The sequence below is a fragment of the Colobus angolensis genome, unplaced genomic scaffold, assembly GCF_000951035.1.
Source record: "Colobus angolensis palliatus isolate OR3802 unplaced genomic scaffold, Cang.pa_1.0 Scaffold383, whole genome shotgun sequence".
Taxonomy (NCBI): domain Eukaryota; kingdom Metazoa; phylum Chordata; class Mammalia; order Primates; family Cercopithecidae; genus Colobus; species Colobus angolensis.
In genome coordinates this window covers 2075498-2092896 of record NW_012117188.1, presented here as the reverse complement: position 1 = coordinate 2092896, position 17399 = coordinate 2075498, and positions in this window count along the sequence as shown.

Here is a 17399-nt window from a genome sequence, read left to right as displayed (position 1 = left end):
GGGATTACAGGCACGAGCCACTACGCCTGGCTTATGTATTAGTCTTTATGTAAGATGTACATAATACTCTGTACTCTTTTCCTTTTCCTCCCATTGAAACTGTTCCTATAAACTTTATAAAATAAATCAGGGAAGAAGAGAGGGTGAGAAACACATAAATAATCCAAGCTTGCAGCACATTCAGCATTAATCGTTAGGTCAGTTTGCTCGCTGACCCCTTCCTCATAGTTGTTTGGCTATTGCTTCAGAATTACGTGGAGTCTGTTACAAGATTATAGTTCCCCTTAACTGCTCTATAGATAACAGCTTGAACATTATGAAATGTTAAGTTTTCCCTTTGAGACATTCTTTCGGGTCCTGCATGCTGATGAAACTACTGATGTCAGCTGGTCTGAAGGACCCTACCAGAAGCTAAATCATCAAAGAATGCGATTTCCATATCCTAATGATTTAATCTCCCTTACCCTGACCAATCAGTGACCCAAATTTTCCAGCCCCTTGCCTTCCATGATCTTCTTAAAAACCCCAGCCCAGAACTCTTCAGAGATTTAAGAATCTTCTCCTACCTCCTGACTCAGCACCATGTAATCATTAAACTCTCTGCTGCAAACTCTGCTGTCTCAATGTATCAGTCTGTTACTGTACAGTGGGTATATGAACCTCTTGGTGTTATGACACTATCCTCCTATGTTTCATCTTGTGTCACATCAGCTATACTTTTACATTTACATGACTGATGTTGATAATTCTAACTCTGCACTGTAATAATTGTCTTTCCTGTTTTGTTTAGGGCAGGGTTTCACAATCCTGGCACTACTGACATCTTGGGCTGACAATTCTTTGTTGTAGGGGGTTCTCCCATATACTGTAGGGGGGTTAGTAGTATCTCTGGCCTCTACCCACCAGATGACATTCAAAAATGTCTTAAGATATTGCCAAATGTCCCCTGGGGAGGAGTATAAAAATCTCCTCTAACCCTAGTTGAAAACAACTGGTCTAGAATCTAAGGTAGATTTCAAAATTGAAAACCAATGTAGTCGGAAAAATTCTGAGATGACCCCTAAATTTTCTGCCCTGGTATAGACATACCTCCCAAGCACCAATCTAGGTGCTGCAGTGAAGGTATTTTGCAAATGTAATTAAGATCATAAATCAGTTGACCTTAACATAGGGAAATTGTCCATGTGATAGTGACTTAATCACAGGAGCCCTTTCAATTTTTTGAGAAAGAGTTTCGCTCTTGTTGCCCAGGCTGGAGTGCAATGGCACAATCTTGGCTCACCACAACCTCCGCTTCCCAGGCTCAAGCGATTCTCCTGCCTCAGCCTCCCAAGTAGTTGGGATTACAGGCACACAGCACCACACCTGGCTAATTTTTTATATTTTTGGTAGAGATGGGGTCTGCCCGCCTCAGCCTCCCAAAGTGCTGGGATCACAGGCATGAGCCACCATCCCCGGCCCCAAGTTCTTCATATAGCCTACTATTCTTGCCTTTATCAATCACTCGAAATCTTGAGATGACCACTTGTGCATTTGAAGCTGTTTATACTTCTAAGATTTTTAAGTAACAGCATTCATGTCAACTGCATTGCTGGGGAGGGCTGTGCCCTTCAAAATGAGTGCAAAATGTCTGTCTCCAGATCCCTAAAAGTGGGCAATGACTTTTTCTATCAGTTAACAATGGCATTTTTTTTTTTTAAGCTTTCTTTCTGTTTCTGATGGGTGTTTCTGTTTCTGGCTACCTTGGGTTGGTAGATGAGTTTTTACTCCTTTTAATAAGAAGCCTATTGGCCGTGCACAGTGGCTCATGCCTGTAATCCCAGCACTTTGGGAGACTGAGGTGGGTGGATCATGAGGTCAGAAGTTTGAGACCAGCCTGGACAACATGGTGAAACACCTTCTCTACTAAAAATACAAAAAATTAGCTGGGCGTGGTGGCAGGCACCTGTAATCCCAGCTACTTGGGAGGCTGAGGCAGGAGAATTGCTTGAACCTGGGAGGCGGAGGTTGCAGTGCGCTGAGACTGCACTATTGCACTCCAGCCTGGGCAATAGAGCAAGAGTTCATCTCAAAAAAAAAAAAAAAGGCTATTGTAGCTTTCAGTTTAATCTGAATTGACAAAGATCTTCCAGGCTAGGCACGGTGGCTCAAGTCTGTAATCCCAGCACTTTGGGAGGGCAAGGCGGGTGGATCACCTGAGGCTGGGAGTTCGAGACCAACCTGACTAACATGGAGAAACTCCGTCTCTACTAAAAATACAAAATTAGCCGGGCATGGTGGTGCATGCCTGTAGTCCTAGCTACTGGGGAGGCTGAGGCAGGAGAATCACTTGAACCCAGGAGGCGGAGGTTGCAGTGAGCCAAGATCACACCATTGCACTCCAACCTGGGCAATAAGAGCAAAGCTCCATCTCCAAAAAAAAAAAAAGAAAAGAAAAAGATCTTTCATTTTGTAGAAAATGGATTTTCTGGGTAATGCCACTAAACTTCACTATTTCAATCCAAATTGGGATGGCTAGCAGACAATCTAAAATGCTTCATTCACTCATTCTATGTAGCATAACTAGAGAATGAGAGAAAGAGGACAAAGATGACCTAAATGTGGTATTAGTATGCATCCCTGTGAGATCTGAATTTTTTTTTTTTTTTTTTTTTTTTGAGACGGAGTCTCACTCTTTCACCCAGGCTGGATTGCAGTGGCTTGATCTCAGCTCACTGCAACCTTCACCTCCTAGGTTCAAGTGATTCTCCTGCCTCAGCTTCCTGAGTAGCTGGGATTACAGGCTTGCGCCACCACACCCGGCTAATTTTTGTATTTTTAGTAGAGATGGGGTTTCACCATGTTGGTCAGGCTGGTCTTGAACTTCTGACCTCGTGATCCACCCACCTGGGCCTCCCAAAGTGCTGGGATTACAGGCGTGAGCCACTGCACGCGGTCTTGAATTTTTATACTATCACAGAATAAATAGAACTATGACATATGTTTCACAATTACATAGCTAATTCGATGTTCTTTTGACAATTCTAGCACATTTCTTTTACAATGATAAAATGATTGTTTCCCTCTGGTAAATGTGGGTGACTCCAAGTTCATTCCATCCTAATGCCATGCTTACGCTCTTCCTCACTATTCCTGATAGATAATTGATTAACTGGCATATTGAGGCCTCTATATATTCTTGCCATTCTACCTCTATATAAACTTATCAAAACAGTACAGCATCTCCTTTCTTCATCCAAGGTCTAGCACATAGTCGGACCTCAGTAAATATTTATTGATAAATATATGTAGGCAAGTGACATCTTATTTGCTCAATTACAATGAAAACAAAACACCACAGAGCAGTGATGCACTCTTGAGATGACCAACTTCTACTGAAAAACGAGAAGGCTACTGAGGGTTGAATTCTGCCAAGACCTGGCCTAGGAAACTATGTTAAATTAAGCCAGTATGGCTGGGCTCCAGTGTTTCCAAGCTGTTCCTAATATCAGGCTTTTCATCCCCTCAGTCTGTCTATAAGACAGACTTATCTCTATTTCTGCTCACTTTTCTCCCAGGCTATAATTATATGCATCAGTGAGTTAAAAAACCTTCTTTGCACAGTAGGTAGGACAGGAGAAATGGCTTCTGGAAGCCCAACTTTGCTAAACGCAGGCCACAGTGAAGACAAATGGCACAATCTGTGAGAAAAGTCAGTTTTGGAAAGAATGGGAACACAGTGGCCTTGGAGATTATAAAAGATGAAGAAAAGAAGTGATGCCCTGTTGATTCTTTATTTGGAGAGTTACCCTGGATCAATCAGAAGGGCTAAAATTTAAAACATAAAAATATCAAGTGTTAGTCTGGGCGTGGTGGCTCATGCCTGTTATCTCAGCACTCTGGGAGGCCGAGGCAGGTGGATCACCTGAGGTTGGGAGTTCAAGACCAGCCTGACTAACATGGAGAAACCCCATCTCTACTAAAAATACAGAATTAGCCGAGCGTGGTGGCACATGCCTGTAATCCCAGCTACTCGGGAGGCTGAGGCAGGAGAATTGCTTGAACCAGGGAAGCGGAGGTTGCAGTGAGCCGAGATTGCACCACTGCACTCCAACCTGGGCAAAAGAACGAGACATCATCTCACCAAAAAAAATAATAATAATAATAGAAATAAAAATAAAAAAAATCAAGTGTTAGCAAGGATGTGAAGCAACTAGAACTTTTATATGCATGAGAGGAGGTGCAAATTAATAAAATCATTTTGGAGAACTGTCTATCACTATCTAGTCATATACCTGTGCTATGACCCAGAAATTCCACATGTGGGTATTAATAATATCTAGTTAAGTGAATATGCTCACCAAAACACATGTATAAGAATGTTCAGGCTGGGCATGGTGGCTCACACCTATAATCTCAGCACTGTGGGAGGCCAAGGTGGGTGGATCACCTGAGGTCAGGATTTCAAGACCAGCCTGGCCAACATGGTGAAACCCCATCTCTGCTAAAAATATAAAAATTAGCTGGGCATGTTGGTGAGTGCACCTGTAATCCCAGCTTCTCAGGAGGCTGAAGTAGGAGAATCACTTGTATCTGGGAGGCTGAGTTTGCAGTGAGGAAAGATCACACCACTGCACTCCAGCGTGGGCAACAGACTCTGTCTCAAAAAATAAAATAAAAATAAAATAAAGTCAGATAACAGCTCTAAAAAAAAAAAAAAGAATGTTCATAGCAGCCCTCAAACTGGAAACTACCTAAGTGTCCATTAACAATAGAACGGATAAATTCAAAATATTTTATGCATATAGTGAATATAACATTTGGCTGGGCATGGTGACTCACCCTTGTAATCCTAGCATTTTGAGAGGCCAAGTTGGGTGAATCAGTTAAGGTCAGGAGTTTGAGACCAACCTGACCAACATGGAGAAACCCCGTCTCTACTGAAAATATAAAAATTAGTTGGGCATGGTAGCACACACCTGTAATCCCTACTACTCGGGAGACTGAAGCAGGAGAATCTCTTGAACCTGGGAGGCAGAATTTGCAGTGAGCTGAGATTGCCCCACTGCACTCTAGCCTGGGTGTCAAAGCAAGCCTCTGTCTCAAGCAAACAAACAAACAAAACAAAAAGAATATAATATTTGTGTTAATGAGAAAGGACATCTAAAGGATATGAGTCCTCTTCAAGGACTCATGAAACAATACAGACAAGCATAATGATTATAGAACAAGACCAGATACAAATGAGCCAATATTAGTTATTGCTACAGTTAGCTATGTTTGTCCCCCAAAGCTCATATTGCAATTAGATCCCCAATATTGGAAGAGGGGCCCAATGGGAGGTGTTTGAATCATTAGGGCAGATCCTTCATGAATGGCTTGTGCCATCCTTGTGGTACTGAATAAGTTCCCACGCTACTACTAATCTGGAAAGCAGGTTGTTAAAAAAAGAGCCTGGCACCTCCCCCACTCTCTTGTTTCCTCTCTTACCATGTGATCTGCACCCACTGGCTCTCCTTTGCCCTCCACCATGAGTGGAAGCAGCCTGAAATCCTCAACAGAAGCAGATGCTTGTGCTCTTGTACAGCCTGCAGAATGGTGAACCAACTAAACCTCTTTTCTTTATAAATTACTCAGCCTCAGCTATTCCTTTATAATATAAATAGACTGAGATAGTTATCCATTAACGTATAACAAGTTACCCCAAAACTTAGTGACTTAAAACAACACATATTTATTATCTCATAGTGTCTGTGGATAAGGAATTTGGGAGTGGCTCAGCTGGATGGTTTTGGCTCAGGATCTCTCATGAAGTTGCAGTCACAATGTCCACAGGGGCAGCAGGCATCTGAAGGCTTGACTGGGGTTGGAGGATTCCCTTCTCAGATGGCTCACTCACATGTTGTTAGAAGGAGGCCTCATGTGGATCTCTCCATGAGCTGTCTGAGTATTCTCACAACACAGCATCTGAATCCCTCAGAGAAAGTGATCCAAGAGACAGAACAAGGAGAAAGCCTCAGTGTTTTTATGACCTAGCATTGGAAGTGATTCATCCTGTCTCTGTAGGTTATACAGACCAAATCTGATACCATGTGGGTGGGGACTACACAATGGCATGAACACCAGAAGTCAAGGATCACTGGGGACAATTTTGGAGGCTGGAATCATCCATTCCACACGTTTCTATAAAGTACAAAAGCAGGTGAAACTAAGCTATGCTGTTGGTTAAGATAATGGTTACTCTGGGGAGAGGGCAGTGACTAAAAGGAGGGAAGAGATGGGCACTTGGGGGTGCTAGTAATGTTCTGTTGCTTGATATAGGTGTAGTTATACGACTAAATTTATCAGGCTGTAACTTATATGTTCCTCTATGTATATTAAACTTTGACAACTTAAGCAGAATAAGAAAAAGGAGAAGGAGAAAAGAAAGAGAGAAAGAAGCTGGGCATGGGGGCTCACTCCTGTAATTCCCAGCATTTTGGGAGGCCAAAGGGGGCAGATCAATTGAGGCAAGAGTTTGAGACCAGCCTGGCCAACGTGGTGAAACCCCATCTCTACTAAAAATACAAAAATTAGCTGGTTGTGGTGGCAGGTGCCTGTAATCCCAGCTACTCAGAAGGCTGAGGCAAGAGAATCACTTGAACCCAGGAGTCAGAGTTTGTAGTGAGCCAAGGTCACACCACTGCACTCCAGCATGAGCAACAAAGCGAGACTCTGTCTCAAAAAAAAAAAAAAAAAAAAGAGAGAGAGAGAGAAAGAGAGCCAAAGGAAGAGAGAAAAAGAACTCTGGAATACATCCAGAGGACATGGGATTCATATTCTATGAATGGAAAATCAGACCTTCTCAAGAAGGTGCTTAGTCCAGTGGCCCAGTGACCCAGTGCAACATAACTCAGAAGGAGAAGGGAGGTCCTGATCCATTTGACTGATCTAGGACACAATACATTGGCAGCTGTCTTATTATTAACCCAGGTGCCATAACGTCTTAAGTATATAAACAGGTAAAGATATTAGAAGAAGCAGGAGTAATAAAATTTAGATATCTGCAATATTGCTCCATTCCTGGGTGTATCATGCCAACCACTAAGAGACAACAGATTATCTGTGCATTGATATGCATAGTCATGACCTCATAAGACTGTTGAGAGATTAAGCGATATGATGTGTGAGAAAGTAATAGGAGAATAGCATGGAGGAGGCACTGAACACATTTATGTATTTGTTAACTAGTATTTGAATTATATATTGCTGTCTAACTCACCATCTTAAAATTTAGTGGTTTAAAACAACAATAATTTCTTATTTCTCACAATTTTCTGGGTTAGCTGGGGCTCAGTTGGACAGTTCTTACACTAGTCTCACTTGAAATCTTTTATATGGGTACAGTCAGATGGTTGGAACTAGAAAGTCCAAGATGGCTGCACTCCCATATCTAGCACTTTGTGGGGATGACAGGGAAGCCGAGCCCCACAGGGTGATGGGATTGCAGGGTCTAGTCTTTCTCTATAGTCTCAGAGTCTTTCCCTCTTCATGTGGTCTCTTCCCATACTATCTCTAGCACAGTAGCCAAACTTTTTTCATGGTGACTCAGGGTTCCCAAAAGTACAAACATGGAAGCTGCCAGGTCTTGTGCCACATTCAGTTAATTAAAACAAGTTGGCAGATTCCATTTGGGAAGGGACTGTTTACCAGGAGGTATGATTCATTGGAGGTCATCTTTGGAGTCTAGCTGCCACATATGAACACTTAAAATATATATCAAGGCCAGGCGTAGTGGTGCACCTGTAATCCCAGCATTTTGGGAGGCCAAGGCGGGTGGATCACTTGAGATCAGAAGTTCAAGACCAGCCTGGCCAACATGGTGAAACCCCATCTCTACTAAAAATAAAAAAATTAGCCAGGTGTGGTGGCACACACCTGTAATCCCAGCTACTTGGGAGGCTGAGGTAGGAGAATCACTTTAACCTGGGAGGTGGAGGTTGCAGTGAGCTAAGATCCCACCACTACACTCCATCCTGGGCAACAGAGAGAGAATCCATCTCAAAAAAAGAAAAGAAATAAAATTTAAAAAATAAAATAAAATACATATCAGGAAATAACAATTTTGTTTATTTTAAGAATGTACTTTCTCAATTTGTTTCTACATTTTGTCTCAATTTTTTAAGATCAGTTTTAGGTATACTAGAAATTAACAAAATAATGAGTCTGGTGGGTAATTTTCTAAAATGGTTCCCAATCATCCCTGCCTTCTAGTATTCATGCCCTTAAGCAATCCCCTTCCCTTGAGTGTGGGCTGAACCTAGTGATTTGCTTCTAACAAATAAAATACATCAAAAGTAAGGGGATGTCAGTTTTTTAATGCATTATAAAAGATTGTGACTTTGTCTTACCAGTTCTCTCTCTCTCTTTCTTTCTCTCCCCTCGACCCCCACCCCACCTCTCAAAGACACTCTGCTGTCTTCTTGACTTATTTGCTATATGAATTTGCTAGGGTTGCCATAACAAAGTACCACAAACTAGGTGGCTTAACAACAGAAATTTACTGTCTCACGGTTTCAGAGTCTAGAAGTCTGAAGGTATCAGCAGGGTTGGTTTCTTCTGAGGGCTGTGAGGGAAGGTTCTGTCCCATACCTCTCTCCTTGGCTTGTAGATGGCTGATGGCCAGCTTCTCCCAGTGTCCCTTCACATCATCTTTCTACGTGTGTCCATTTCTGTGTCCAAAATTCCCCTTTATATGAAGACCTCAGTCATACTGGATTAGGTCCCACCCTAATGACCTTATGTTAGCGTAGCTAATTAAATCTACATACCTCTTTTCCAGAATTTTCATGACCTTTTCTGTCTATAAAGCCAATTTCCTCTGTTCAGCTCATGGCAACACTCATTCTACTTTATACAATGAAGTGTTGCCTGATTCTAGAACTCCAAACAAAAGCCAATGAAGATGTTTCAACTAAATTTTTTGTAATTTGTCATTTGACACACTTGAGCACCTATTAAATATTACAGCTTTGCCTCAGCCATGCTGTGGAAGTTGGGGAAGGGCCTGTATTGTGCTTCAGAATGAATTGCTAAGAGGAGCTGTATCTTCACAAGGCCTGAGTGGTGACATTAGGGGCTGTCACTAATACAACAGAAGACATCTGTGCCTCTAAAAGCAGCAAGTTCATGTGGGTCATTAATAGCTGAGGTAGTGACAGGGCAGCAGAAACAAGGCCTGTGCCTGAGCACAGTTGGGGCAATACCGTTGGGCCCTAGGTAGAGGTGGGAGTGTCACACTGAAGAAAGGAAATTTTTGAGTTAGTTTGGTGGAATTACAAGATACCTTAACTGAGCATCAAAATAACATGCCCCTGTCTTGCAGTCACATCAGTTATTTTTTTCACTGTATGAAATTAGCTTCTGTTTCATTGATTTAGACTGGATTTTGGAGAAGTGTGAGAAAATGTAGCCTACACTCCCCATCCCCCCCTTTTTTTTTCCTTTCTTTCAGGAACATCAGAGACCTGGGTAGGTGAGAGTAAGAGAAAGAACACAAGAGTAAAAAATAAAGTATAGCCACAGCTTTTGGAAATAAGAAGAATTTGGGAGCTTGATCATGTTTTTGCTTTTGTTGTTTTCCCTTCTGCTTCACCTTCCACCAAGCCTACTTCCCCGATGCCATGGCAAAAAATCAATGACAACAGCTCTTATTCTCTTCTGACTGGCTTCACTGTCCTGAATGGTGTCAAAGAAGTGGTTCTTCCCTGCACTGAAACTGGAGTCTATTATGATGGTCTATTGTATACTGAATCATTGGCCCCAATTTTTGTCCTTCCCTGTATGCACACCCTTTGCCAAGTGGCTTTGCAGTTCCTCCCACAAAAAATTTCTTATCGCCTTGACTTTGGAATTGACCGCATGACTAACTTTGGCATGTTAGCAGTTGTGATGCAAAGGGGGACTTGAAGAGTATTTGTGCAGTGGTGCTTGCCCTCTTGCACTCTGTCACTGCCATAAGAACCCTCCATTCTGGGTAGCAACTCCCTCCATTCTGGGTCCTAGAATGAAAACACCCCAGCACAGATCTAAACTGGCCAGACCCATACATTGAACAGAGTCATTTGGCTGAATCCACTCTGGATCAGCTGACCCCTTGCTAACCTGCAGAGGTGAGCAAATAAATGATTGCTGTTTTAAATCATTGAGCTTTGGGGTGTTTTATAATAGTAGCTGACTGTTTTATAATAGTAGCTGACTAATGCCATATTTCCATAGAAGGGAGGTAGAGAGAAATGTATGCTTTTTTCATAGGAATTCATCTGTCACAGGGGAAATCCTGCTACGTCGGGGAATGGAAGAGAGGAGGAGAAGTGATAGGGCCAGAGTGATAATTAGGTTGTGAGAAAAACAAGATAAATCTGGGGGATATTACAAATTAAAGTCAATTTGGCATGGTGGCTCACACCTGTAATCCCAGCCTGGGCAACATAGTATGATCCATCTCTAAAAAGAAAAAATAGGCCAGGCACAGTGGCCCATGCCTGTAATCTCAGCACTTGGCAGGGGGCCAAGGTGGGTGAATCACCTGAGGTCGGGAGTTCAAGACCATCCTGACCAACATGGTGAAATCCCAACTCTACTAAAAATACAAAAAATTAGCCAGGCGTGCTGGCAGATGCCTATAATCCCAACTACTTGGGAGGCTGAGGCAGGAAAATCACTTGAACCCAGGAGGCAGAATTTGCAGTCAGCCGAGATCGTGCCACTACACTCCAGCCTTGGCAACAAAGACTCTGTCTCAAAAAAAAAAAAAGCTGGGTTTGGTGGCACGTACCTGTAGTCCCAGCTTGTGGGGTGGGGGCAGGGAGGTTAGGGCTGAGGCAGGAGGATCACTTGAGCCTAGGAGTTCAAGGCTGCAGTGAGCCTTGATCATACTGCTGTACTGCAGCCTGGGTGACAGAGCAAGACCCCTGTCTATAAATAAATAAGTCAGAGGTGTACTGCCCTTAAAGTGTGGGCTGAGCACAGTGATTCCCTTTTAAGGAACACAGTATAGAAAGTGGGAAAAGAGTAACTTTATAGTGGAAAAACCTGGTAAACATTGCCTCAGTCAGATGATCAAGGTTAACATCAACCGCAATAAGTCATGTTGATAGTATGTACCCTTGGTATGATTTAATGAGAATGGCACTTTAAACTCAGTGGTCTTCCTCCAGAAAACCTATAACCCCAGTCTTGCCATGAGAAAAACATTAGACAAACCCCAATTAAGGAACATCCTACAAAATAGTTGACTAGTATTTCTCAAAACTGCCAAGATCATCAAATACAAGGAAAGCCTGAGAAATCGCCACAGCCTAAGGTGATATAATAATGTGGTGTTATGTGGTATCCTGGAGGGGATCCTGAACAGAAAGAAAACACTGGGTAGAAACAGAGGAAATCTGAATAAAAGCATAGAATTTAGTTAATTCTAAATGTGTCAGTATTGGTTCATTAGTTATGACAAATGCACTGTATGTAAGACATTAACAACTGGAGAAATGGGGTGTGGAATATATGGGAACCCCATATAACATTTGTAATTTTGCTGTAAACCTAGAACTACTCTAAAATTAAAAGTGTATTTTAAAAAATCAGAAGAAATATTTTATTTAATCCAATTCTCACATCCCCAAGAAGTCTTTTTTTGTTTTGATTTCACTCATTGATACATTCTCCATCTCTTTCTTCAAGACCTGGAAATTCCAGTTCACCTGTTCTTTTCAAGACAGTACCTTCAATTCTCTCTCTCTCTCTCTGGTTGTTGTTGTTTTTTGTTTTGTTTTGTTTTTGTTTTTGTTTTTGTTTTGAGACAGGATCTGGCTCTGTCAGCCAGGCTGGAGTGCAGTGGCATGATCGTAGCTCACTGCAACCTTCAGCTCCTGGGCTCAGGTGATCCTTCCATTTCAGCCCCCCGAGTAGTGAGGACCATAAAACATGCCAGCATGCCTGGCTAATTTTTGTATTTTTATTTTCAATTTTTATATATTTTTAAATTTTTGTATAATAGTATAGACAGGGTTTCACCATGTTGCCCAGGCTGGTCTCGGACTGATGAGCTTAGGCAATCAACTTGCCTCAGCCTCTCAAAGTCCTGGGATTACAAGCATGAGCCACCATGCTCAGTCCCTTTAATTCTTTTCTTTCCCTTCGTTTGTTCACATGTCACCTGTAATCATTCTTGTAGGCAAGCTGCCCCAGGCAAAGCAAAACAGGGCAGGACAGGGTAGGGCAGTCCTACCAGTCCCACCTACTTACTGTCACCTCAACAATTCAAACAGTTGGATAAAATACCATGTCTCTGCTCTGTTGTGGGAAGTCAGGGAACCCAATTGGAGGGACTGGCTGAAGCCATGGCAGAAGAACATAAATTGTGAAGATTTGATGGACATTTATTAGTTCCCCAAATTAATACTTCCATAATTTCTTATGCCTGTCTTTACTGCAATCTCTGAACATAAATTGTGAAGAGTTCATGGACATTTATCACTTTCCCAATCAATACTCTTGTGATTTCCTATGCCTGTCTTTACTTTAATCTCTTAATCCCCTCATCTTCATAAACTGAGGATGTATGTCACCTCAGGACCCTGTGATGATTGCATTAACTGCACAAATTGTTTAAACAATATGAAATCTGGGCATCTTGAAAAAAGAACAGGATAACAGTGATGTTCAGGGAACAAGGGAGATAACCATTAGGTCTGGCTGCCTGACAGCTGGGTGGAACAGAGCCATATTTCTCTTCTTTCAAAAGTAAATAGGAGAAATATCGCTGAATTCTTTTTCTCAGCAAGGAACAGCCCTGAGAAAGAGAATGTGTTCCTAGGGGGAGGTCTCTGAAATGGCCGCTCTGGGAATGTCTGTCTTTTACGTAGATAAGGAATGAAATAAACTCCGGTCTCCCATACCACTCCCAGGCTTATTAGGACAAGAAAATTCCTGCCTAATAAATTTTGGTCAGACGGTTGTCTGCTCTCAAACCCTGTCTCCTGATAAGATATTATCAATGACAATGCATGCCCAAAACTTCATTAGCAATTTTAATTTCACCGCAGTCCTGTGATCTCGCCCTGCCTCCATTTGCCTTGTAATACTTTATTACCTTGTGAAACATGTGATCTCTGTGACCCACACTCTATTCGTACACTCCCTCCCCTTTGAAAATCACTAATAAAAACTTGCTGGTTTTGCGGCTTGGGGGCATCACGAACTTGCCAACATGTGATGTCTCCCCTGGATACCCAGCTTTAAAATTTCTCTCTTTTGTACTCTTTCCCTTTATTTCTCAGACCGGCTGACACTTAGGGAAACAGAAAAGAACCTATGTGAAATAACATTAAATTATGAGGGGCTGGTTTTCCTCAGAGTAAAATTACTCTGGAACTGTGAAAACAAGGGGCATTCTTATTTTAGATATTGAAAAATCATAGAACTTAAGAATGTGGCTGGGCGCGGTGGCTCAAGCCTGTAATCCCAGCACTTTGGGAGGCCAAGATGGGCAGATCACGAAGTCAGGACATCGAGACCATCCTGACGAACACGGTGAAACCCTGTCTCTACTAAAAAATACAAAAAATTAGCCGGGCGAGGTGGTGGGTGCCTGTAGTCCCAGCTACTCGGGAGACTGAGGCAGGAGAATGGCCTGAACCCGGGAGGCGGAGCTTGCAGTGAGCTGAGATCCGGCCACTGCACTCCAGCCTGGGTGACAGAGCAAGACTCCCTCTCAAAAAAAAAAAAAGAATGTGGCAAATACTTGGAAAATCTCTCATTTTAAAGATGAAGAGGGTAAGAACCAGAAAAGGTAAGGTTGAAAAGGGTAGGCTCAAATCCATGGTTCCTGCTTTAGAGATCATATGTGCAGTTTATCACACATAATTTTTAGGGAAATAATTACCCAGATCAACTGTATTTATTTAAGAAAATATTTAAGCATCTACTTTGGGCAAGGCGTGCTAGATGCTGAAGACAATAGAAACATGGGCAAGAATAGCACCTGTCTCCAAGGAGCTTCCAATGTAGGGATGGGAGGGAAATAACACCAATATGTGGAATAACTATAATGTGAGCAAGAGTAGCATATGTGCCATAAGAGGTGGTGAGAAAGGTGACATGACATCCAGGCAAAGATATCAAGAAAGGATTCATGGGCGGGATATCATTTGCAGTGGGTTTTGAAGGATGGGTGAGACTTTGGTGGGTAGAGATGGGGTGGCAAGGCATTCTAGACAGAAGAAGAGCAAAAGTCAAGTCAGAAATGTGGGAATATATAGATTGAAGTTGAGGAAGAGCAAATAATTTGGTTTGGTAAGAAAATTCTGCAAGAATAGGCCAGGATACTATGAACAAAGGACTTTGGATGGCTGTAGCTTTGGTATTTAATTCCCTAAGAAATGGGGAATGCCTGTTTGTGCCACTAGTAGAGAAGATATGGGACCTTTACCTGGCTTGGTGTTCTCCAGTTCAGAATGGTGAGAAGGTAGAGCCACCCTTTACCCACAGTGTAGAGGCAGCACATAAGCTAGATTGGATGAAGGCATGTCCCTTGAATGAGGTGGGAACACACTGGGAAATCCAAAGTGGTCTTTGAGAATGTGGGGCTGAAGCAGTACAACATAAGCATAGCCAAGAGGTATGAGACATGCATAGGGGTTAGGCCATAACTGCAGAACTTGCAGCCAGTTTAAGAACAAAGAAGGCCAGGAGATGTCCTGAGCAGTGAGTTATGGAGCAAGAGGAGGGTGAGCTAGGAACTTCAGGAAACTCTACAAACAGGAGGCCCATTAGTTTGGAATACTCTCTTATCCTGATCATCAAGATAGTACATATGGAAATTAACTTAGTATGATAAGTATAAAGTTCCAAAGTGAGTGTCAGAATGAGATGCAGATTTTCTTTTTTTTTTTAGGAGGTAAATAAAAGTAATCTTTAAATCGTTTGAAAAACATGATGTTTATTTGTCCAATACAGACTCAAACTTAAATGCTATGGTTATAATTTCCAAACTTCTGCAAAATTAACATTTATATATACATATGGGTTTTGTTTATAGAACTGTACTTTGCAATCAACAAGTTTTAGAGAACAATATATCTGGTTGCAGTTCCACATATTTGTAGTAAAGACAAAGCCACATAATGTTCATGATGTTAAATCTGGCTCTAAGTAACCTAAGGTACAAAATTTTGACCAAATATCAAAATTGTAATAATCCAACCTTCAAAATTCAACACATATGAAATTACTTTTCAGAGAGTAAATGTGCTGCTCAATAATTATTTCAATAAGCTTTTCTTTTAATGAGTATCTGCAAACTGATCCTTTTCTTTAATCTTCGTGACTCACCAATATTTCAAAGTGACCTTTTTGCTTCCGTGTTACCATTTCAGTCCCCAGGGGTTTCTGAGGCAGCATAAATTTGACTTCATAAAAACAGTAGGTACTTTAACAGTGACAGTTTTGAAATCTGTAAACTCAATAATCACATTAGTTAGTTCAGCAACTACAAAAACATTGAGATTGTGGCACTGCAAGCCAGAATCTCTTTGTGCTTTTAAAATTAAGCTGCATTTACATCTTTTTGGTATTTATCAGCCATCTGTATTTCTCTTATAATAATAAAAGAATATATTTAAAATAAATTTTAAGGTTAAATGTACTGGGGGGCTTATCTATACTTTTTTTAAAAACATGGTGTAAATCAATTATCTTTCCTTCAGTATTTGGAAGAGCAAAAATTATTTCTGGTCCCTCCTTAGATCAATCAACACCACTTTTCATGACATATAACACCGAAATTTACAGACATCCCTGAAATATTTTTAAGTAAACAAGTGAATCACAGTGGAGTCTCCATCAGTTAACAGTGTAGATCCATTGTTTTTTTAAAAAACTGAATATTAAAAGAAAATCTTCAAGCTAAAAACAAAAACAAAACTCTCCTAAGAACTAAAGTTGAGTGTGTGTTGTCAATGATTCGATACTTTTATCCCATGACTGATTTAGACTCCTCCTCATATTCTAAGATATGTTTGCTGAAATCTTCACGCCAAGCTTTTGGGACACCTGGGTGAAGAGGCTATGCTACTGTAGCATCTAAGGGAATAGTGGCAAGGTTTCTTCCCTAATAGATTTCATATCCAAAGATGAGCAATGAGTCTCACTCCCCTGCATTCACCAGCATCTTATCAGGAGATAATACTTGCTGTGCAAATTGGTAACAGCTGATCCTCCAACCCCACGCCACCCGCTCACCCCCTACTGTCAATGTGAGGTTATCATCAGTTTGTCATTGTATGCACTGGCCTTTCACTCTTTCAATCAGAAAAGCTGTGGCTTACTTTAAAAGGTGGGGGAGGGACAGGGAGAAATGAAAAACCAAGAGTCTGAAGGCATAAAGTAGCATAGCTGCTCTAGTTGGAGTTTGTAAATAGAGAATAGGTTGAATTTAGGTAATCCCAATCTATGAGAGTAAAAAGGCCCCCACAGCAGGCTTTTATCCAGCCAGCTTCTTTGAGACCCTTCGTGGGTTTTGAGATCTACAATGTATGCACTAAAATACCCATACTTCAGAAAGCAATAAGGCAAATAGTATAATCATTATTCCAAAAGTTACAATGGTAGTGTAGGCATACATAGTATAATGTAGTTACAATGTGTGGTACTGTTTCTATTATATAACCATATTAACTGTTTATTTCCTACATAATTATGAATTCAGCTGGGTTTCAGTTGAACACAAAACCATCCTTGTATCACCATTGATAGTTGGCAATAGCTCTTTGATAGCAGTTTTTATTCTGCTGTAGAAATTATCCTTGAACTGAAAAAAGCCCACAATTCAATGTCCAGTCATTAAACATTATCGTATTTGTGAAGAGCTTCTTCCAACTTCCGGATCATTTTTTGGAAAAATATTATTTGTTGTAAGAAATGCTGGAGATGCAAATTTTCAAAGGAAATGCTCAAGCATTGGTTTGGATTCACAATTCTAAAAACACCCAACTCATAATAAGGGTATGATGGTTAGTTTTATGGGTCGACTTGGCTAGGCTACTCTACAGTTCTCAGTTATTCAATCAAACACTAATCTAGGTGTTGCTGAGAAGGAATTTGGTAGACATAAAGTTCATAGCAGTTGACATTAGGGTCATCATCTAGATAATCTGGATGGGCTGGATTCAATCAGTTGAAAAGCTTGAAAAGCAAAGCTGAGATTTCCCTGAAGAAAAAGCAATTCCACATGTGGAGTGCAGCTGCAGCTGTTGCTTGAAGTTCCAGCCTGCCATTCCTGATGGCTTGCTTTCCAGATCTGACTAGCCAGTCCCCACAATTGCATAAGCCAATTGCTTGGAGTAAATCTTTGACTATGTATCTCCTATTGGTTTGGTTTCTCT